The sequence below is a fragment of the Urocampus carinirostris genome, chromosome 12 (assembly GCF_059441175.1).
Source record: "Urocampus carinirostris isolate Australia breed hairy pipefish chromosome 12, RoL_Ucar_1.0, whole genome shotgun sequence".
NCBI lineage: Eukaryota > Metazoa > Chordata > Actinopteri > Syngnathiformes > Syngnathidae > Urocampus > Urocampus carinirostris.
This window is the reverse complement of record NC_142360.1, coordinates 40,789,920-40,813,014: the sequence shown is the minus strand read 5'-3', so window position 1 is coordinate 40,813,014 and position 23,095 is coordinate 40,789,920. Positions and strand designations below refer to the sequence as shown.

The following is a 23,095-nucleotide window of genomic DNA, read 5'->3' as shown; positions in this document are numbered from 1 at the left end:
CAAGGGTCCCTATTGTCGGGCCCTAATCCGGGGGCTACACAGCTTTAGCAACACGGCGGGATAAAAGCCCATCAAACCACTACTTTACGGAGGAAAATCTTCCCTAATCCCTCGCTTTATCTAAACAAAAGGAACGAAACGAGGAGGAGGGAAAGAAACTGGGCAGAAGCCAGACCCCAGATGCAAAGTAGAGTTTCTGCGGAGAAGCTAAGGTCTTTTGACAGCCTTTCACTAAAAGGATTGACACAAAACGGACACCGGGATTCCTAAAGAGGCCATTCAGGGTCTCTCTTTCTTCTCAAATTGAGCTTTAAGATCCCCGGCGGGATATGTTGAAATTAGCCAGATTAAATTCCACCACGGTGAGAAGCTTGGCGAGGAACGGGGCGCTGTCAGATTTCCACGCAAATACCCGTTTTAGATGCTGAACTTTGGCGCGAGGTAGAAAGATTCCGTTCCTGAAATTCCGAGTCGATTCCGTCGAAAGGCGGCGAGTGGCAGCGACTGTTCTTAAATCGGTCTCTACGGGTTTTTAGACGTGTCGGCTTTTGTTCGGGTTGGACCTCCCTTTGGTTGTCCGTCGACTTGATGATGAACATGTTCTATTATTTGTGCGTCTGCTGGTGTTTGAAGAGTCCGATCCTAGAACCACAGATGCGGGTACTGTTGTGGAATGTGGATAATAACTCATGAAAAGTATGTAGGCATCTGGTGATGTTGTTGCAGGAGGTCATAAACTGATATGCCAGGGAAGCCAGGGTCTACGACCTTCACGAGATACCTTAACTTTATTTGAGAACACTATAAGGGCCAATATTGAACGTCTGGAACTTTGAACGTGTCCCGAATGCAATATATAGGGTTCCCTTTTTGCCATATCGCCTCTGCGCGTATATTTTGGGGCGACGCCCGACAACGATCTGTCCAAAAGTACAAGCGAGGCATGTTGAGGAATATGAATAATAACTAATGATAAGTATGCAGGCATCTGGTGAAGGTCGTGGGATGACGTTGTTGCAGGAGGTCATAAGCTAATTTGCTGATGGACGACCTTCACGAGATATCTTAACTATATTTGAGAACACTCTAAAGGCCAATGTTGAACATCTGGAACTTTGAACGTGTCCCAAATGCAATATACAGGGTTCCCTTTTTGCCATATCGCCACTCTGCGTATATTTTGGGGCGACGCCCGACAACGATCTCTCCAAAAGTACAAGCGGGGCATGTTGAGGAATATGAATAATAACTAATGATGAGTATGTAGGCATCTGGTGAAGGTCGTGGGATGACATTGTTGCAGGAGGTCACAAGCTGATAAGCCGGGGGAGCCGGGGTGGACGACCTTCACGAGATATCTTAACTATATTTGAGAACACTCTAAAGGCCAATGTTGAACATCTGGAACTTGGAACGTGTCCCGAATGCAGTAAAGAGCTTTCCCTTTTTGCCATATCGTCTCACTGCGTATAATTTAGGGCGACGCCCAACGACGATCCCTCCAAAAGTACAAGCGGGGCATGTTGAAGAGATGCTGCAGGGAACAGGAAGAGCGCCAAAGGTTTTGGCAGGAAGCAAGTTCCCCCAATGAAGAGGGCTTCATCTGGTATTTCTTCAGGGAGTTCTTCATGTGGTCTTTGAACTGCTTCTTCTGCCCACCAACTCTGGATTGGCCAAGATGTAACTTACCATAGAGCAGACCTGAGCTCTGTCTTGCCTGGTTTTTGAGGTTTTTGAGGGGTTTCCAAGCTTCTCCCAGCTTGCTAACGAGCTAAAAATTTGTATCGTAGGAGTTGAAGAGGAGAAACCTCCAAAATCATGCAGGACATGACCAGAGTGCCCAGGTCTTCTATAAAGGATTCTGCGCGGTAGTCGAATGACGTGGCCCCAGCCACCACAATTGGTGTCATCATGGATTCCACAGTACAGCTGCCTGCCCTCTCCAACACTCTGACCCTCCATGTGATGCCAAGGATCTTCTGGAGACATCCTCTGGAGACATCTTACATGGAAGGTCTCCAGGCTTCTCAAGTGGCGCCTGTAGATGATCCATGCATAATGCATCATGCTCTGAAGACCAGCATTCTCGTGTGGAGTCTGAGGTCGCTGTTCTGGAAAACCCTTCTACTTAGCAGACCAAAAGATGCTGTTGCTTGCTTGAGGCAGTTCTGGACCTCTTTATCCAATGAGCAGGTGTCTGACATTATGCTCCACAGATATTTGAAGGTGGGCACCCTGAACTGTTGTTAGGGTTATTGGGTTTGGAGTTTGCAGATGTTTCAGTTCTTGTTGGTTTCAAACTTTTTCAAAAGCCATCATGTCATCAAGACGCTATGGACCAACAAAAGCACTGAAAAGCAGAGGAAGATGCTTGCTATGACCAACAAAGATGGACTTCCCGACCGGCTAAACTTGCTCTTAAGCCAGATGTGGCTTTTTGGTGCTCCCTAGTGGCTCCCTGGCACGTTTTTAAAAATGTTTGTTAATGGTCAAATATATGGTGTCTGTAAAAGAGCAAACGCAACCCATTCTTAAAGGGACAGTGTGTTATATTGAGTGCTTTCTAATGGTACCAAAAACATTGATCTGAATAATAGGCAAAATTACATGAACGATCATGCAAATGTTAATTTTTATATACATTAATAGGTGGAGAATATTGCATTTATTTTACATGTTGTAATTTATACCTAGTAGTTGCCACCATGTTTGTCTGGCATCTTGCTGCTACGATGCGTTCATCATCATCATGAGTTCCTCGCGGCCACATATGACGGGTAAGTCCCGGTTTGGCTGCCGATTCCAGTCTTGCGTTCTGGCTTTCCCTGGTAAATGACCGAATTCGCCCGCTCCATTTTCTAAACGTGCCACCGGAGGACTGAAGGGCTCCCAAGGAGTCCGGCCGAGATGGAGAACGGGTCACTTTTGTCCTGGAGCCGTGAGTCCATCGACTCTCCATCCCTTCGAGGCTCTCGGGTGACGAGGTTGATCTACGATCCGTCCTGCTCTCCTCACGAGACGTTAAAGCTGTCCCCAAACGGAATCTTTTTTATTTTTTTTTATTTTGATATACTGCAAAATATTCCACGCACCGGGTACCACGCAAAAATATTGATTTAAGAGAAGGCACAGAGAGAAAGAGACATGTATACATACATACATATATATATATATATATATATATATATATATATATAATATATATATATACATTATCATCTTACTTTGTCAGTCCGTCAACGAACCTCTGCCCCGCAAGACGTGGGTTCTGACTCAGTCCTGCTTTCCTGTTGGTATTTCCAATCCAGTATTGTTCCTGTTTATTGTTCTCCTGTTTAATTTCGGTTTCTGAATTCATTCCCGTCTATTTTTGTCTTGTTTATTATTCTCTCCAGTTTTCGTTCCCGTCTTGTTTGTCCTGTTTATTTTTGATATCCTGTTTCATTATTAATCCTGTCTATTTGTCCTGTCCGGTATCGACCCCATCCGTCCGATATCTATTCGGGCAGTTGGTATCGATCTCATCAGCCTTTTCGATATCCTGTTCCGTTATCAATCCTGTCTGTCCGTCCTGTCCGGTATCGACCACATCTGTCCGATATCTATTCAAGCAGTTGGTATCGATCTCGTCGGCCTTTTCGATATCCTGTTTCATTATCATTCCTGCCTGATATCTATTCAAGCAGTTGGTATTGATCTCGTTGTCCTTTTCGATATCCTGTTTCATTATCAATCCTGTCTGTCTGTTTTGTCCGGTATTGATCCCATCTGTCCAAAATCTATTCAAGCAGTTGGTATCGATCTCGTCGGCCTTTTGGATATCCTGTTTCATTATCAATCCTGTCTGTCCGTCCTGTCCTGTATTGACCCCATCTGTCCGATATCTACTCGAGCAGTTGGTATCGATCTCGTCAGCCTATTGGATATCCTGTTTCATTATCAATCCTGTCTGTCCGTCTTGTCCAGTATCGACCACATCCATCCGATATCTACTCGGGCAATTGGTATCGATCTCGTCGGCCTTTTGGATATCCTGTTTCATTATCAATCCTGCCTGTCCTGTATCGACCCCATCTGTCCGATATCTATTCAAGCAGTTGGTATCAATCTCGTTGTCCTTTTGGATATCCTGTTTCATTATCAATCCTGTCTGTCCGTCCTGTCCTGTATTGACCCCATCTGTCCGATATCTACTCGAGCAGTTGGTATCGATCTCGTCAGCCTATTGGATATCCTGTTTCATTATCAATCCTGTCCGTCCGTCTTGTCCGGTATCAACCACATCTGTCCGATATCTATTCGAGCAGTTGGTATCGATCTCGTCTGCCTTTTCGATATCCTGTTTCATTATCATTCCTGCCTGTCCGTCCTGTCCTGTATCGACCCCATCTGTCCGATATCTATTCAAGCAGTTGGTATTGATCTCGTTGTCCTTTTCGATATCCTGTTTCATTATCAATCCTGTATGTCCGTCCTGTCCGGTATCGACCCCATCTGTCCGATATAAACTCGGGCAATTGGAATCGTCGGTCTCTGGCTTCCTGGCCTTCCCCACCAGACCGTCTTCCTAACGTGCATGACTCCCCATCTCCCGTATGATAAAAAGCTTGTGTAAGAACGTCACGCGATTGGGTCCTGTTCTGGTTCTGACAACAATATATGTAACAATAACTAAGTATAATAAGTATAATCCTTATTGTCCATTGTATTGATTTTGTTATATTGTCCATTGATGTCCATTATTGTATAATAAGGATCTAATAATAACTTGCAGATTTTGAAATTTCCCATTTGTACAAACGGAATTTTCCGTGAATGCTATTTGTGGTCTTGCCCCCCCACGGTGCCCTGTTACCCCCTGCCAGGGGGTAATTAAGAGATAAGAGACTGGGGATGCTCATGAGGGAATGAGTGATTAGCGATTCATTACATGAGCTTAGAAGGAACCGAAAAAAGGAGGAAGTGGTCTATTGGGGGATTCGGGGTGGGGGGGCTCTTGGTTTATCTGGGAGTAATTAACTATCACCCGAGGGAAGGGGGCTCGCAAACCTACGGCAGAGTCACCGAACGGGGTCCGTGCACGGGATTCATTTGAAGGAATCCCGGTTTAGTTACATCATCGGAGATCATGGGTGTCAACCTGTTGCCAACTTCCAGGGGGCGCCAACCAGGTAAGGAACAAGACACCTGAGATCTCAATACTCCTGTCCCCTACATTTTACTGACTTTTTATAATGACCGTCTGGACTGCCCATGGGGTCGGATCATTGCATCTTCACTGGCACGCCAGGTTTGGCTTTTCTGGTTTTTGGTTTCTTCCATGCATTATCTGCACCGCTTATCCTCAGTAGCCCATCCCAGCTATCTTCGGGCAGTGGGCAGGGGACAGACAATTCGCTCGCTCATTCACACCTAGGGACAATTTGGACCGGCCAATTAGCCCAACATGCATGTTTTTGGAATGTGGGAGGAAACCGGAGTACCCGAAGGAGACCCACGCAAGCATGGGGAGAACATGCAAACTCCACACAGGAAGTTCGATCTCATGACCTCAGAACTGTGCCGCACACGCACTAACCACTGCGGCACTTTGTGCCCGGTTTTGGTTTCTTGTTTGGACATTTTGTTTAGTGCTCACTTGTTTGTTTTATCCACTTTATTGTCAAATATTTTCTCCGCACAACACACAGCACATGTAATAATTAGGACACTGCACCGATAAACAAGATTTAAAAAACGAATGCAGATAAAAATATCAAAATATATAATAAAGATAAAAAATGTGCAAAAACCACACTTTTGGCTGACTACTGTTAAACAAAAAGAAAGGACAGAAATAAGAAAAGGCAGTGACATGCTGTGGATTTTACACTTGGGCCTTCAGGTCCAGTCTGAATTAGTGAAATGAAATTTCTTATTTTATTTGTGAGGACTCGGGCGGGGGAGCGGTGATTTCGGCCCTGTAGAGAGCTTTCAAACGCCAACTCAGAATCTGATTGGCTGAAGCAGTTTTCTCAGAGACTTATATTATGGGACATGGCCTTCGAGATTTTTTGTGAAGGCCTCTGGATAGCAACAGCCAATTTTTGAAATCTGATTGGTTAAATGCTGCACACATCTGGAGGCAGCACAACCAAGTAAAAGCAATGAAATAAATCTGACAGACAATTTGTAATGATATAAAAAGTATTCAGGGACAAAACATAATTAACATGTTATGATTCTGACATTTTGAGGTCAGCAGAGAAGGCCTTGCAAGCCCTCAGATCCCACTACTGAGCAAAATCAAGTCTGGTACTCATATTTTTAATTTTTCACTTTATGAAACTAACCGGCCATAAAATAAAATTGCAACTGGATGTAAGAAATACACCAACACAATTAAAAAATAATAATAATATAAAACCGAGTGGAGTTTAATGTAGGAATCGGCGGTGATTGTTTACCGAGTTTGGTCATGTGACTTGATAAACTGAGTTCTGATTCGTCGTTAGCTCGGAGTAACTGTGATGTCATATTCAAGCGACAGCAAGACGTTAATGGCCACTCCGGAAATAATTACAGGTGAATTTTGTTACTTCATTTACATTCCAAATACGCAATATTAGCCATATTTCTCTCTTTGGACCAGTTGTAACCAATATAACATGTTGTTGGGAAGACTATTTGGAGACTTGTCATCCCACCTAGCTCATAAAATCATTATTAACTCCTGAACGTAATTCCTTGTTAATTCAACTTTACATTGGCTCACACTATTCAGGTGTGCCGCCATCTCATGGTCAAAAGTGAAATGACGTTTAATATAAACAAGCGCCATAAAAAACACTTTTTACCCTGCTTTTATTTTTATTTCATCTTAATATCGTCATGTTGTAGCGCCCCCTATTTGCCATCAGCAATTGCTGCACGTCTAGAATTTTGTGTTAAAACATACCTGTCAACCTCACTCAATAATTCCTTATTAATGATCGCAATTTCCTTTAATAAGCGATAATAAACCTCAAAAACACAACGCGGCACCTATTTACTCACAAATTGTTTAAACACGTGTATATTATTCACCAAATTTTCAACACAAACAATTCTTTTAGGAGCTTTCTTCGTTTTTTCCCCACTTGCTGTGCATTTGGGGTTGCTTATTATACATAGCAGTGCAGAATTGGCCACAATTTAGTTTAATTTGCAACAAAGATGTCAAAAGATCAGTTCGCATTGTCTTCCTATACCATGGGTGAGCAAACTACGGCCCGCAGGCCACATGCGACCTACAGGGTTTCTGAATCCGATGTTGAAAATTTTATGATAATGTAACCCTCATTCACTGCACCTTTGCACAAACTACCCTTCATCAAATGTGTGAAATGGTAAAGTATAAAAAGTACTACATTCTAAAAGCTGGGTACGTTTTTCCATACATAAGGAAAAATTTATATTTATTTATCAAAATATTTCATGCATAAAAAAACACTTCTTAGCTACTCGTATTACATGTTGAGTTTCTCAATGCATATTATCAAATTCAGTGCTGGAAAAAGGGATGTATTATATGACTTTAAATTAATTCATAGTGTCTCAAAATAAATTTGATGAAACGGTCTACTTATCGACAAAAATATTAAATGTAAATCATGTCTACTTGTTTATTCATAAATGCATTTCATTGCTGATAGATAGATACAGTAGATAGATGGATGGATAGATAGATAGATACTTTATTCATCCAGGTAGGGAAATTCACACTTCCAGCAGTGTCCTTGTGTTGAAAAATAAAATAAGAGATAGAATACAAAAATACCCAATATAACGTGTCGATATAGAGTATTTAAATAGTGCTACGGAAAATACACACTGTCATAAAAATAGGGTCATATGCAAATGTGGGGGTGGGGTTTCATGTGGGGATTTACTCCCCCGGGTGGAGTTAAAGAGCCTCATGGCATGAGGAAGAAATGATCTCCTCAGTATGCTGTGATTAAAAACAAATAATAAAATCAATTAAGTTGTCATTTTTGCATGAATAGAATGTTCACAATGAAAAAAAAATACTTAAATAGAAATGCAGGGGATCTCGAAAATTGGATAGACCTACCAGGTATTTTATGTTCTTAATAATTCGGGTACAACAATGTGACTAAGGTAAAAATGCCAAAATCCTTCACATTTTATTTACTGTAGCTTTTGAAGCTAATTTAACGGAATACAATTTTGAAAATGGTGAACTTATTCACTTTTTTATGTTCTGAAGTAATGTGACGAAATAAGATCACTTATATAAGTTAAAAATGGTAAAGGGCTTCCCGTTTTGTTGGCCATTGTTTTGGGAAATTTGACTGAATACATTTTCCGTAAAGCCACTTCCCTTTGTTGCTATCAAATTAAACATACAGTATATTCTTACCGGTCGTATCAAATTGTGAATGAATGAATGAAAACTTTATTGTGAACATTAAAATAAAAACAGAACAAAAACAATAACTCAACAACAAAATAACGTTACATCATATGTTCGAAAAAGGGTAGTAAGAAGCAGGTGCTTCTATTACCTACCCCTTAACAGTTATGATATAACAATAAAACAAAGTTAACTAGACGCACTATCCCAATCTCTCGTACCACTCATACCCCACCCTCTTCATCTCCGTATTCAGCCAGTAATGTTTTTGTATTTAAGTTTGAACAAGTGAATAGTTGAACATTGTTTGATCTCGTCTTGGAAATTGTTCCAAAGTTTGACTCCGCACACAGACACACACATACTTTTCCTGGTGGTTCTCACCTTTGGGATTAGGAATTGACAACAGCCCCTTAAATGATAATTTCCCTCTTTCCGAAGGAGTAATTTATGGATAATTTATGGCACTATGTTTTGGTTAACCCTAAATAGCAGTTGTGCATTGAACAATTTTACTAAATCATCCAATTTGAATAATTTGGAATCCAGGAATAAAATATGAGTATGATCTCGATATGCTACCTTGTATATGGTTCTAATTGCACGTTTTTGGAGGATAAAAAGGGGGCTGAGTGAATTTTTTAATTATTGCCCCAGAATTCCGCACAATATGTTAAAGAACCAGAATGAATATTATGCCAAACGGAGGTCAGTGTTTTGGTCGGGCCCTCTGCAATATGTTCTGTTTCTCCTGTTCTGTTTTTTTTAAATTCTTATTTTTTTCCCCATACAAAAATTGTATTCACTACACAACCACCACATGAAATCCGATGTTTTTTAGGACCATGCGTATTTCAAATGTACTCGATAAAACCCCGCCTGTTGACTTACAGCGCGTTGGCTTTGTTCAAGTGTGATTGGAATGATGCATGATGGGAAATCCCCAGGCGGCAGACGCATGCGCACAGTAGCATCAAACCGGTGGCTTCGTTTGCGACGAAAAAAACGATACCGAGATAGAGGCTACCGCGGCCAACTCGTTTGGCTTGATTGATTTGCCGTTTCGTCATAGTCGGTGTATACTGGATGGTACCCATCATTGACAAATTTGCGTTTTTCTGCACAGATTTTCTTGTACGTCGTACGCGTCTTAAAGTGCATCATAAATATACTTTGTACGGCAAAAACCTACAGGTATGTAATTGTTTATAATACAGGGGAATCGTTGACAGGTATGTTAAAAACGTAGGACTTCTAAGAACAAATTGAACAAAGATCCCCTTCCTCTATTCGACTCCAGCGATCCCATAAAGTCCCCGTTCCCGTCTTCATAGTCTTCCCAAAGCCAGGATCCCCCTGCAATAGGTTCCGTTTCTCCTGTTCTATTTTTTTTTTCAAATTATTATTTTTTTTACCCCATACAAAAATGGTCATAATCCGAAAACGTTTATAATACAGGGAAAACGTTGACAAGTAGGTCAAAAAGAAGGCCCTCTAAGAACAATATGCACCCCCATCCTCTATTCGACTCCAGCGATCCCGTAAAGTCCCCGTTCCCGTCTTCATAGTCCTCCCAAAGCCAGGATCCCGTCCAGAAGTAATCCTCTCTGCTCCTTCGTGAGCCGCACAAAGCGCTCTTACACGGGGAAGTTGGGTTCTCTCCTTTTCTTTCAATCTGATTTGCCAGCGCCGGTAGACGGCTCCGAGTCTTTAGGCCGCGGAAACGGCGAGCGATAACGCCGGCTACCTCTCGACATCTGTCTTTGCTTGTCAAATCTGCGCTAAAGCATCTGCGGGTCATGTGGATTGCCATTTTTTAGAGAATTGAAGCTCATCCGTGCGGCTTAAGCGCAGGCTTCTCGCAAAGGCCTTCATCGGAATAATGGCCGTCGTTGGCATCCTTTCGTAAGCTTTATGAGCGTTGGGTGTTGTTTTGTCAAATGAGCATAAGGGATCCTTTATATTGTTGATTTATAATCTGGTTTTAGGTCCTGTTCTGCAGAAAGCCTTCTTAGAAAGGCTCTGGCTGACCTCCAGAGAAGAGCCGCGTCCCGCGTTAAGCCACCCTGTTGACGGTTGCGAGCCGATCTAAAGCCGAATGGAGCTCGACAGGTGCGTCAAAACTTAAGGTTTTCGTGTTTGATGTGTAAATATGGGGCGGCGCGGCGGTTAGCGCGTGTGCAGCGCAGTTCTGAGGTCGTGAGACCGAACCTCCTGTGTGGAGTTTGCATGTTCTCCCCGTGCTTGGATGGGTTTCCTCCACGCACTCTGGTGTCCTCCCACATTCCAAAAACATGCATGTCAGGTTCATTGGCAACCCGTTGAGGGTGTCCCCTGCCCACTGCCCGAGTTCAAATGAGATGGGCTCCAGCACCCCAGCGACCCTACTGTGGATAATGATGGATGGATGTGTAAATATGATGCAAACACTGCGGAAACTCGCGTTGAAAAAAATTGACACACAAAATAAATTAGAATAATGTAAAATAATTCAAATTCTCTTGTTGGATAATATTGGTCTCTTCAGGATGCTGTCAAGAGTTTAGAAATGTTCTACTCGCTGATGCCGTCTTCTGGCTTAAGTTATCATCGCAGCCTCTGTCAAGAAAGAAGAGACTCGCTCGTATAAACTCTTCTGTTTTTCATCTTTTCTGGGGTTTGCGTTGGTGTTTAAACTGTATTTGGAACAGTTCTTACTTTCACCATTTTCATGCTACATTAACAGAAATCCGCGAGGATGAGCATAAAATTACGCTCCACACCCCCTTTCCTGCGAGTCCCAAACAGCTCTGATGAAAGTAAGATCAGAGCAGATAGGCGCAGTGGGGAAAAAATATAAAGCCTCTATGAGCTCATTTAGGCATTGGTGTCACATATTTGATGAACAAAATATTCTACTTTTGAATTTTTAAGGACATCTCAAACAACGCACCTTTAAGTATTATTTTTCATATTAAAATATTATAAAATATTATGAAATAAATATATACCTATATATATATATATATACATATATTAAATAATAAATATTCTAAAATAAACATATATCAAATAATAAATCTAAATGAAAAAATTAGATTAAATAAAAAATCTAAGTATATATAAAATAATAAATATATATAAAATAATAAATATTAATATATAAATAAAAAAATAAAATGAAAAAATAAAAGATAAAATATAAATATAAATATATATAAAATACTAAAGATTATATTATAAAATATATACATCTCAAACGATTAGGTATTATTGCTATTATTTTTCATATTAAATATTAATATTATGTAAGTTTATTCTTCTATTAGCAACTCCACACTACAAAATGCCAATTAAAAAAAAAGAGATAAATATATAGTAAAACGAGAAAAATAATCTTCATATGAAAAAAAAACATCTGCTAAGAGAAGTGGAACTTCATTTTTGCAGTCTGAAATCGATATTACGGTTTTTCTTGCCTAATAATTTCTTCTTTTTTAATTTCTTGTTCTGGCTTTTTACTCATTTGCTTATTTTTTTCCCATTTCTGTCTTTTATTTGTTTGTTTCTTTTTTTCCAGGCTTTTTACTTTTTTCTTGCTTTTTTCTTTTCTTTTTCTGTTCTTCTCTTTTCTTTCATTTTTCTTTTCTTTTTTCGTTATTCCCGCGTGCTAAAATCACAACGGAAGAGGACAAAATACGGAGACTTAGTGACCAAAACGCTCCTTATTACTTTTGGAAAGAAGAGAAATAAGAAAAGAAGGACAAAAAAAAGAGACAAAAAGTAAAAACAGGGAAAATAAAAACAACATTGTCTTGAGAAATGATTGGGATTTAAAAACGAAATATATATACACATGTCTCACATTTTGTAGGTTTTAGAATTTGGGTATCCCCTTAAGACAGCTCTCAAAGAAGGAAGACCCGTATCAAGATCTCCTCTATTTCACTGCCTAAATATTAGGCTATCATGATTATCGGGTCGTGACCGGCAATGGGACGGGCGGTCCCGAGGGAATGTCGGGGAAGCTGATGACAGTGCAGTAAAAGGACCCTTGGGGACTTCTCACTCACGTCTGTCACCGATATGATAAAATGGCCGCCCTCTCCCGTCGGACGCTTATGAATAATGTATTGCTCGCCGGGCGCTTGCGCTATAGTCCTCTCCGGGGCCGTTCTACACATGCGTCTCATTGGGGCGGTAGTATCAACTCCAACTGTTTGCAGTGTTTCTCTGCAATCCGTGTTTGTTTTAAATGTATAGTTTATTTATTTGTTGGTGCACTGAAAATTCCCTTTTTATAAAAAAGCTAGAATGACTTAAAAGCTGAAAAAAATACATTTTATTAGAATTTAGAAGGATAATATATTTTAAAAAACAAGCGTTATTATTAGGACTATACTGGACAAAGGGACCCCCCAAACCTCTTCTTTTCCCCCTTTTTACCCTTTTCTCATTTTTTTCTCCATTTTCATATTTTATTTTTCTCCTTTTTTGTCTTTATTCCTAGCTTTTTGATTATTTTTTTTTAAATTTCTTGCTTTTACCTCGTTTTCAAATTTTTTCCTGCCATTTTTATTCTTTTACGTCTATTCTTCCTTTTGTCCTTGATTCTTTTTTCCCTTAGCTTTTAACTTCTTTTTCTCTGGCTTTTTTCTCATTTGCTTATTTTTTTCCCATTTTTGTCTTTTATTTGTTTTTTTTTCCAGGCTTTTTACTTTTTTTCTTGCTTTTTTATTTTCTTCTTTTCTTCTTCTTTTCTTCCCTTTTTTTCATTTTTCTTTTCTTTTTTCTTTTTTTTTGTTACTCCCCACTACCTCTTTACCCCTTTTTTCTTATTTTGTTCTCCATTTTCATTTTTTAATTTTTCTCCTTTTATTGTCTTTTTTTCCTAGCTTTTGATTTTTTAAATTTCTTGCTTTTACCTCGTTTTCTAATTTTTTCCTGTTATTTTTATTCTTCTTTTTCCTCTATTTTTCCTTTTTTCCTTGATTCTTTCCCCCCTTAGCTTTTAACTTATTTTTTCTTGTTTTATAATATCTTCTTCTTTTTCTCTCCTTTTTTTCATTTTTGTCTCATTTGTTTGTTTCTTTTCCTGGATTTTTACTTTTTCTTCCTTTTTTATTTTCTTCTTCTTTTCTTCTCTTTTTTTCTTTTGTCTTTTTCATTCATCAGACTGCCCTCACCACTCCATCTATTTTTCTTTGGGCGGCAGAGTGTCTCAACGGGTAAGCACGGCACACCCCTGACCCCCCCGGTAACGCCCCTGCTGTCGTATTTTGGCGTGCGTCCCGTGAGAATTGCGTGCGTGTGCGTTCCCCTTTTATTCATCAATCAGCAGGCCAAAGTGTTAAACAGCAACAATGAGTCTGTTAAGCGGCCCCTCGCTACGTGACTGCTGATAATTACCCAAACATGAAGTTGTCGCTGTTCCATTGCACCGCCTCCATTGCATCCCCTCCTATTTTTTCTCTTTTTCTTTTAATGTATGGCAAAGCAAGCGTGACTCAAAGATGGACAATCATTGGCGAGATTGATTTTGGAAATCAGGTTTATTTGGTGACTTAGCTTTTCCATGATGCTTGATAAGTCAAGTCATGTTAGTTTGTGACTCCCTTAATCACAAAGAGTCTCAAAGGGCTGCACAGACCACAGACTCTTATGACACCATCCCCTGATCTAAAACCTACATGAGGGCAAATAGTACACATATTATCAACATAAAATATCGGTTATTCATATGCTATGGAGTAGAAGTGTGTTTTAAACTTAGATTTAAACATTTCCACTGAGGTTGCAGATTGAATCTAAGGGGGAAGAGCATTCCACAGCACCAAGGCCCCCAATGGAAAACACTGTCGGATTTCTTCTTGGCTCTTGGGATCACGAGTAGACCGGCATTTTCAGAGCTAAGGCTCCGGACCGGAACACAGGGGGAAATTCAATATGAAAAATATGAGGGGGCAAGTCCATGCATGATTTTGTATACTACAAACAGACCCTTCAAATCACATCTTAAGCTAACAGGGAGCTAATGCAGGTTAGCTCAAATCGGGGTAACTTTAGTGTCTTAATTAAAAGCCTGGCTGCAGCATTTTGCACAAGCTGAAGGCTCTTGATTTTGGACTTCGGGAGACCGAAAAGTAGTGCATTACAGTCATCGAGACAGGAAGTAACAAACACGTGAATTATAATCTCTGCATCTGACTGAGACAGCATAGGGCGAATTTTAGCAATGTTGCCAAGATGGAAGAACGCTGTTCTAGTAATATTCTTCACGTGTGTTTGAAAGGACAGATGGGGGTCAAATATGACACCTACATTTTTAGCTGAGTCACTCTGGGTGACATTACATTTGTCAAAGTTCAGAGCCGTTTTTGAGAACAAGTCACGGCATTTAGATGGACCAATAACTAACATTTCGGTCTTTTCAGAGTTAAGGCACAAGAAGTAGAGTGACATCCATTCTTTGATCTCAGTGAGGCAGGCCTCCAAATTTCCACAATTTAGTGTGGCAGATTCCTCTATCGTAAGATGTAGTTGAATTTCACCTGCGTAGCAATGAAAACTGAAATTATACTTGCCAATAATATCACCTCATGGAAGCATGTCAATGCTGAAAAGAAGGGGACCAAGTACTGAACCCTGAGGAACACCACATGTAACACTAAAGGGCTCAGATGTCATTTCACCCTATTTAACACAGTGTGTCCTATCTGAGAGGTAGGATCTGAACCATACGAGGATGAATGAATGAATGAATGAAAACTTTATTTCGAACATAAAAATAATGGATAATAATGGAAGGATGGTTCCTGAGAGATGTGTTTTTTTGTCACCAACACTTTATTTCATAGCTGTAAAGTGTTTTATTTGTTTCTAGAAAATTAACTTTTCACTCATTGTCTTGTAATTTTACTGAGTTACATTTCTCTTAGTTAGGCATTGATTGACTTATTTAGCATAAGATTTAGCTTTGGCCAATTGGATCATAAATAGAGCATTACACAGCACCGGGGCCCGAATGGAGAACGGTTCTCTACTTGGCTCTTGGGATCACTAGTAGACCAGCATTGTCCGAGCAAAGAATTTGAGCAGGAACATAGGGGCAAATTAAATCTGAAAGATATGAGGGAGCAAGTCCATGCATGATTTGGTATAATACCAACAAAACCTTTTAAATCACATCTTAAACTGACAGGGATCCAAAACTTGTACTATCACTGCCTTTACAAATGCACAACTTTTATCCTACTACCATTAATAGTTAAGGAGATAATGAGTACTTCAAATGTGCCCAGGACTTATGGAATACCCTGTTTATGTACCTTCACCTGTATTTTGATAGGGACTATTAGACAATAAATGAAGCTGGAAAACACACATCAGACACATACAAAGTAAAGTATCTAAAAGCATTTCATTGATGAATAAAGCCAAATTCCTTTTAAACTATAATGCATTGTATTTATGATATTGTTCTCTAGTTCTGCCATACTTAACATATTGTGCAGAAATCTGGGGCAATCATGACAAAAGTTCACTTTGGCCCCTTTTTATCCTCCAAAAACGTGCAATTAGAACCATACAAAAGGGTAGGATATCGGGATCATACTCATATTTTATTCCTGCAGTCCAAATTATTAAAATTAGATGATTTAGTCAAATTTTTTCACTGCACAACTGCCATTTAAGGTCAACAAAAACATAGTGCCAGAAAACATCCATCAATGATTCATTCGGAAAGAGGGAAATTATAATTTAAGGGGCTGTTGTCAATTCCTAATCCCAAAGGTGAGAACCACCAGGAAAAGTATGTGTGTGTCTGTGTGCGGAGTCAAACTTTGGGACAATTTCCAAGACGAGATCAAACAATGTTCAACGATTCACGTCTTCAATTTAAAATACAAAAACATTACTGGCGGAATACAGAGATGAAGAAAATGGGGTATGAGTGATACGAGGGATTAGGAATAGCACTTTATGTTATTCTTGCGATTGTTATATCATAACTGTTATTATTAATATTATTAAAATTGTTGTTATATCATTGGTGTATTTAAGAGGGAAGATGAAGGGGAAGGGAATATAAGCATTTGTTTCTGACTACCCCTTTTCGGATATATTATATAACATTATTTTGTTGTTGAGTTTTTGTTCTGTTTTCATTTTAATGTTTGAATAAAGTTTTCTTCTATTCTGTGACCCATACACAAGAAAGAAAACTTTTGGAAGTTTCACTTTTATCGAAGTGCAACCATGTTCCGCTACTATGTTCAAAAGGCTCATTCGGAGTTCTTCATTAGCAACAAACAGCAAAAAGCGCGATGGCATAGCCTGGAAACTCGGGAAGCTAATCCATGATATTGATCAGTGCGTTTCCTATGGGTCCAGGTAATCCATCAAGCCAACACTGTGGGATAGGCCTAATTTATATCATCTGAAAGCTGTAATCAAAGATGAATGAGCCCCGACCCCGTAGAAATGTGCACTGGGTCATAATTTCCAGTTCTGTGAGTAACGATAGAAGAGCAAAGGAGTACGAACAGCATCCCAACTTCAGCAGAAACGCCAACGACGGTGGAGAAATCGCAACCGCCGTAGTGCCAGTTTAGTCACAAAGGTAAATCTGAAAGATATGAAGGAGGAAATCGATGTACGATTTTGTATACTACCGACAAAACCTTCAAATCACAATGTGCATTTAAAGTATTTTATCTTTATAATAAAAGATATAAAAACATCAAAATGTTTGAATAAAAACTACGTATTTTCCGCACTATAAGGCGCACCGGGTTATAGGGCGCACCCCCAAAAAATAGTTTTTGGTCCAATTTTTGACATACATAAGACGCACCGAATTATAAGGCGCTACAATGGGAACGTGGACAAAACAGTCAGATGGTTCAGTCCAACTTCTTACCCCCTTAACATTCCCAAAGCTTGCAAAGAAGCAAATACGTGTCGAGAACACGTGCGGATGCGGTGTCCGTAAGATGTCACTCAAATGCATCGTTGCATCATTCGGAAGATTAAAGTCTTGGGATTCAAGAAATGCCAACCATTCCTCAGTTTCTATTTTCGCTCGCAACTTTACTGTGCATATGACAATAAACACTTGGAATTGAGTTGAATTTAAAAATAGACACTCCATTCCATCCATTATCTGCACCGCTTATCACAGAAACATCGAGTTCAGTCCGAAACAAGATACAGGGAAAATATATAGCCGAAGTAGCTCACCAAAGTCGTTGTGTTCAATAATAATGTGCAGCCATGGTCCTCTTATATCCGTGAGTTTAGTAAATCCAGGAGAATAAAATATTTACAAATACAGAATAGTAAAAAAAATGCTTTCTGTATGCCGTCAACCACGTGCTATACGCATTCATCTTTTTTGGCCAATTGCAGGCTTTGTTTTGCCGTTCAAGTCAATGCCAGCCTGTAAATGTTAAAAAGGATCCTCCCCTTGACTGCTGAATAACTTAAGCCAATAGTGATCGATTCAAATGATGATTGACACATTGGTTAGCCAATGAAACGCCGGCATATGTATCCCAGCATACACCGCAGACTACTCCACGTTCGGGGGAAAATCGAGTCGGCGGCTGCTTGCATTAGTTGCAAGATTTTGCGACTTAATATTGATCCATATATAAGGCGCACTGTATTATAAGGCGCATGGTCAGCTTTTGAAAAAAATAAAGGCTTTTAGGTGCGCCTTATAGTGTGGAAAATACGGTACATAGGTCAGATATCAATAATGATCATACACCCGAAGCCTCATTCCGCCGCCTTAATCCCACACGTCAAGGTATGCACGCCGTATTAGCGAACAACAAGTCGAAGCGTGGTACACAAGGCGGGCCCGTGTAACGCGTTGACCCCCGAAGGTAACAAGACGCCGACGGCGCCCGTAAATACCATGGTAAATATATACGGACGTCAACCCCCCCCCCCTTAAGAAGTGCAACCCTGGAAATAAGGCCGGGAATGATCGCTTTCCCCGGTCGCGGCGGATCCGGCGGAGGGATTTAGCCAAACGTTTGCCAGTTTTGACACAGATCTACATAATCATTTTAAGTTCCTCGCCGCTTCCTGCGATGATTCTGCTGCTGTCACTTTAGATACCGCTAAAAGTGATTTGGGCGCCCTAATCTCCCGCTATTTCTTAGACTGGGGGAAAAATCTCTAATATTTTAAGGAGATTATTTCATTTATAATTGATTGAGTGCATTTGCCGGAGCGCCACTTCAAAGTTGGCTGAATTAAAGGCGCCTTTAAGACGCCCCGGCGCTGCTGCCCAGTTCGGGTTTGTGTTTGAGAGGAGGCGTGAGGCTGGATGTGGGTGATATTGGGGGGGTGTGTGTGTGGAGTGGGGGGGTCTTGCAGATTTCATAAAATGGGCTCAGGGAAAGTACCCTATAGGGGCAGGGTGGGCCATTTTTTGCAGCGGCGGGCTGCGTTCAGGTAAAAGAATTGACAGAAAGGCTGGGTTATAAGGAAAAATGATATTCATTTGAATGTTTGTATTGTGGCAGCATGGCGGCGCAGTGGTTAGCGCGTGTGCGGCAGAGTTCTGAGGTCGTGTGAACCTCCTGCATGGGTTCAAATCCAGCTAACGGCCTAACAGTGCGGAGTTTATATGTTCTCCCCGTGCTTGCGTGGGTTTCCTCCGGGCACTCCAGTTTCCTCCCACATTCCAAAAACATTTCAGGTGAATCGGCCGGTCCAAATTGTCCCTAGGTGTGAATGAGCGAGTGAGTTGTCTGTCCCCGTGTGCCCTGCGATTGGCTGGCAACCAGTTCAGGGTGTCCCCTGCCCACTGCCCGAAGATGGCTTTACCCTAGACCTGTTGTCGAGTCTAGCGAGATTTTATCCAGATCCGCCAAGAACATGATGCTTGAAAACGACTAAATATATATACATTTCTGGCCTTTTGAACCATGCATGCTAGAATCATGATTCTTGTTCTCCCGGGTTGGAAAGCTTCTAAATTTTCGATGTTTTCTATATTTAGTGCACGTGTTTTGAAGCGAACGATTCGACGAAAGAAAATAAGGAGTAACGGGATGGGCTCCAGCACCCCCGCGACCCTAATAATGATAGGCGGGACAGCTAATGAGACGAGATGAGATGTTTGTATTGGGCAGCACGGTGGCGCAGTGGTTAGCGTGTGTGCGACACAGTTCTGAGGTCATGAGATCGAACCTCCTGTGTGGAGTTTGCATGTTCTCCCCGTGCTTGCTTGGGTTTCCTCCCACATTCCAAAAACATGCATGTCAGGTTAATTGCCTGGTCCAAATTGTGAATTAGCGAGTGAATTGTCTGTCTCTGGTTAGCAAGCAGTTCAGGGTGTCCTCTGCCCACTGCCCGAAGATAGCTGGGATGGGCTCCAGCACCCCCGCGACCCTACTGAGGATAAGCTGTGCAGATAATGGATGGATGTTCCTCATAATGTTTCAGATGTTATGTGGCATGACATGTTTCAGTGACTGGTGACATCTTAAAGACTTAACAACCGGCTATCGGTTTTTGCAGAAGTCTGGTCAAAAGACTGCAATTCATTTGTGGATAGATAGATAGATACATTATTCATCCCCATAGGGAAATTCACACTTCCAGCAGTATCCTTTTGTTGTTTATAAACAGGATGGCCTCGGGGTGCTGTGTTGTAGTTTAGCCACAGCGGAGTGGATGACGTCACACGTTAGGCCAAAAGTTCCACGTCCCTGCAGCAGATGAAAATCTTTGTGCCCGGGGTTACACCGCCTCGTGTCCATGTAGATAGCGAGTCCGCCTCCTCTCTGAATGGGGCGGAATAAAACCTCGTTTTACAAATGGACCCTGATGAGTCGTTTCCTACGGCGCCGGTATTTGCGAGGGGTGACGGGGAGGGGGACGTAAGAGGGATCAAGCGATGCCCAATTTCCCAAATTGAATAAGTCAAAAGCCACTCGGATCAGCGGCGTATTCATGGTCTGCCCTGCCGTCTTAATTGGAATTCAATTTAGCGTCTGCTCTGGGCTAAATTGGCTCCGCTTGATGGGCTCTAAAGTACATTTGAGCGGACTTAGATACACTTGTCACACCATCAAATTGGGGGAATTCCAAGCAACTTTCTTCTGGGGGGCACCTTTTGCTTTTTACGCACCCCTCCCGAGTAAAAAACAGCCGTACAACCGCCACGGCCGTCCTTCTCACACGCTTTTGCGCCGGTCGAGATGAATGTTTAATAAGGCCCGGCTTTAAGAGGATTAGCATGCAATCGGGCTATTGCACCGCTGCTGCTGATGGACAGGGGGGGTGGGGGTCCGAGAGTTTAAGAGATATATCCTAGATGATGTTGAAGGAGGGGGCTGGCATGAACTGGTTACAATACAGTATCCCATACCTGGCGTCCTGTACGTTTTTAGAATAGAATAGAATATACCTTTATTGTCATTGTTACAACATAGGATATATTGTGACAACGAAATTGGACGTGGCACTCCAGGTCCACATTTTACAGTGAGGATAAGCAAAACAAAGAGATAAAGGAACAAAGAAGATGTTTGTACTGTCCTTGTTGTATAGGCTTTGTTTTCCTCCGGAGGGGGGGTGTATGAGGGGGTGAGGGACAGACAGAGATGGGCGGATCCAACTAGATGTTTGATCTTACTGTACACACGCTCCAGTGTTTTTTCCCTAATTGCCGTACAAAGTACGTTTATTATGCATTTTTAGACGAGTACGACGTACGAGGAAATCTGTACGGAAAATGCAAATTTGTCAATGATGGGTACCATCCAATAAACACCGACTATGACGAAACGGCAAATCAATCGAGTCAAACGAGGTCGCCGCGGTAGCCTCCATCTCGGTATCGTTTTTTTCGTTGCAAACGAAGCGAGCGGTTTGATGCTACTGTGCTCATGCGTCTGGCGCCTCGGATTTCATGTGGTAGTTGTGTGGTGAAAGGCAGTCCGTCTCTTTTTAGAGAACCGGCTTTTTCGGCTCGACTCATTGAAGAGAGCCGTCTCTCAAACGGCTCACTTGCATTATATTACAAATCATGATGTTGTATACAGAAGTTAAGAAAAATAAGAAGTATAAAACAGGGGCTGGCTCTCAAGCCGCATGCGGCTCTTGGCCAATCAAAATGCAGCTCTTTGCCTCACCATATTTTCTATATACTGATGTTTATTTTTTTCCCCCCTCTTAAAACACACTTGAATCCATCAGAGTTAATAATAAATAATAGTTTGAAATTAATTTGGCAGATTTGTTGTTTTTATGCTGCTCCGGACACATAACTGACTGCCAATCCTCTGCTTCGGTTACGTCTAATGCCGGGAAATTAAGTAAACATTTCATGAGCGTGCAGACTGTTCCCCTCATGGTCAAAATGGCAAAATGCAAACAGAAATATGAAGATGAACACAGAGCATTTCAGAAAGAATGGGAAGACGCTTACTTTTTATTGAACAGAATGGTAAATCACTCCGTTTATTATGCAGTAGTACGATATCCCATTCCAAGACTTTAGCGTCATTTTAGCACAGCCCATGCTAATATTGACACGGAATTCCCCAAAGGGACTGAACTACGCAAGCAAAAATGGAGCACCTTGAAAAGCCAGGTCAAAAGACGGCCTCAAGTGCGTGGTGTGGCTCTTAAAGTTAAAAATTTCGGCTCTTTGTGTCAAACTTGTTCGCCACCCCTGGTAGAAAAGGAGAAAATGAAAAAAGATAGAGAGATACTTTATTCATCCCCGTAGGGAAATTCACACTTCCAGCAGTCTACCCTGTTGTTTAGTAACAGATGAACATGATGCCCAAGGGGTGCTTGTAGCAGAGTGGATGACGTCACGCTAGTCCAAAAGTTCAACATCCCTGCAGCAGATGGAAATCTTTTCTTTGTGTCCAGGGATACACCACCTCGTGTTAGCAAGTCCGCCTCCTCTCCGATTCCCCCCAGCTTTCGTGTCTCTGTATAGCGGCGTTGAAGCCGGATAGCTCCGGGTGGCTACACGTTAGCGTCCGGAATGCTAAACGTGAGCCACGTTTCCGCAAAACACGGCAACTGCGCTCCCTGTGCGCTTCCATGTTTTCCACCAGCACTCGATGATCTTATTTGGTCGTGAGTTCGCATTAACCATGATTACGGATGGTACAGAAGACTTATAACGCCGCTAGCCACTTCGCTAGCTCCGGCTCTTCTTCCACGATAGGCCCCTTCATGACGCCGGCACGAGAATTCTTCAGGGCAAGGAGTTGATTCCTTGAATACACGCATTTTTGTGCGCTAAAACCCATGTCCATAGGTTAGAAAGTCATCCAAAGTGTAGTTGTCAAACGGGAAGAAAAACACCAAAGATATAGGAGCAGACAATAAAACAATAAATCACAAAAAGTGAGAGATAACAGGGCAGCTGCTAAAAAGACGGGTCTGTGGTTATCCCTTTAATCAGTATATTACCAACAATAGTTGAATGCTGAAAATAAGAAAATGTATTATTCTACTTCATTCTTTTTGCATGTATGTTTTCCTTCTACAGTGAACGTCCAAGCGACTTCATTTTGGAACTTTTTTTTTTATAATAAAGCTCATTCATGTCGAGCAACTCGGTATCTCACAATGAACAATATATATGATATAAAGAAACACATGTACAATATAACACGTTAAACTAAATAAATAAAAAAATATGGTGAAAGATTATTTTGTAAGGGAAAATAC

The 23,095-nt window shown here is 41.2% G+C and overlaps 1 long non-coding RNA gene across 3 annotated transcripts in view; it reads left to right on the top strand.

Annotated features, from left to right (window-relative positions):
• Positions 1–6,503: 6,503 nt before the first annotated feature.
• The window catches only part of LOC148356037 (uncharacterized), an 84,920-nt gene continuing 68,328 nt past the window's right edge, over positions 6,504–23,095 (top strand). For all 3 annotated transcript variants that reach the window (XR_015852197.1, XR_015852198.1, XR_015852196.1), the window contains exons 1-2: positions 6,504–6,564; positions 10,384–10,507. This is a non-coding gene — a long non-coding RNA (uncharacterized LOC148356037). The remainder of the gene's footprint in view (positions 6,565–10,383; positions 10,508–23,095) is intronic.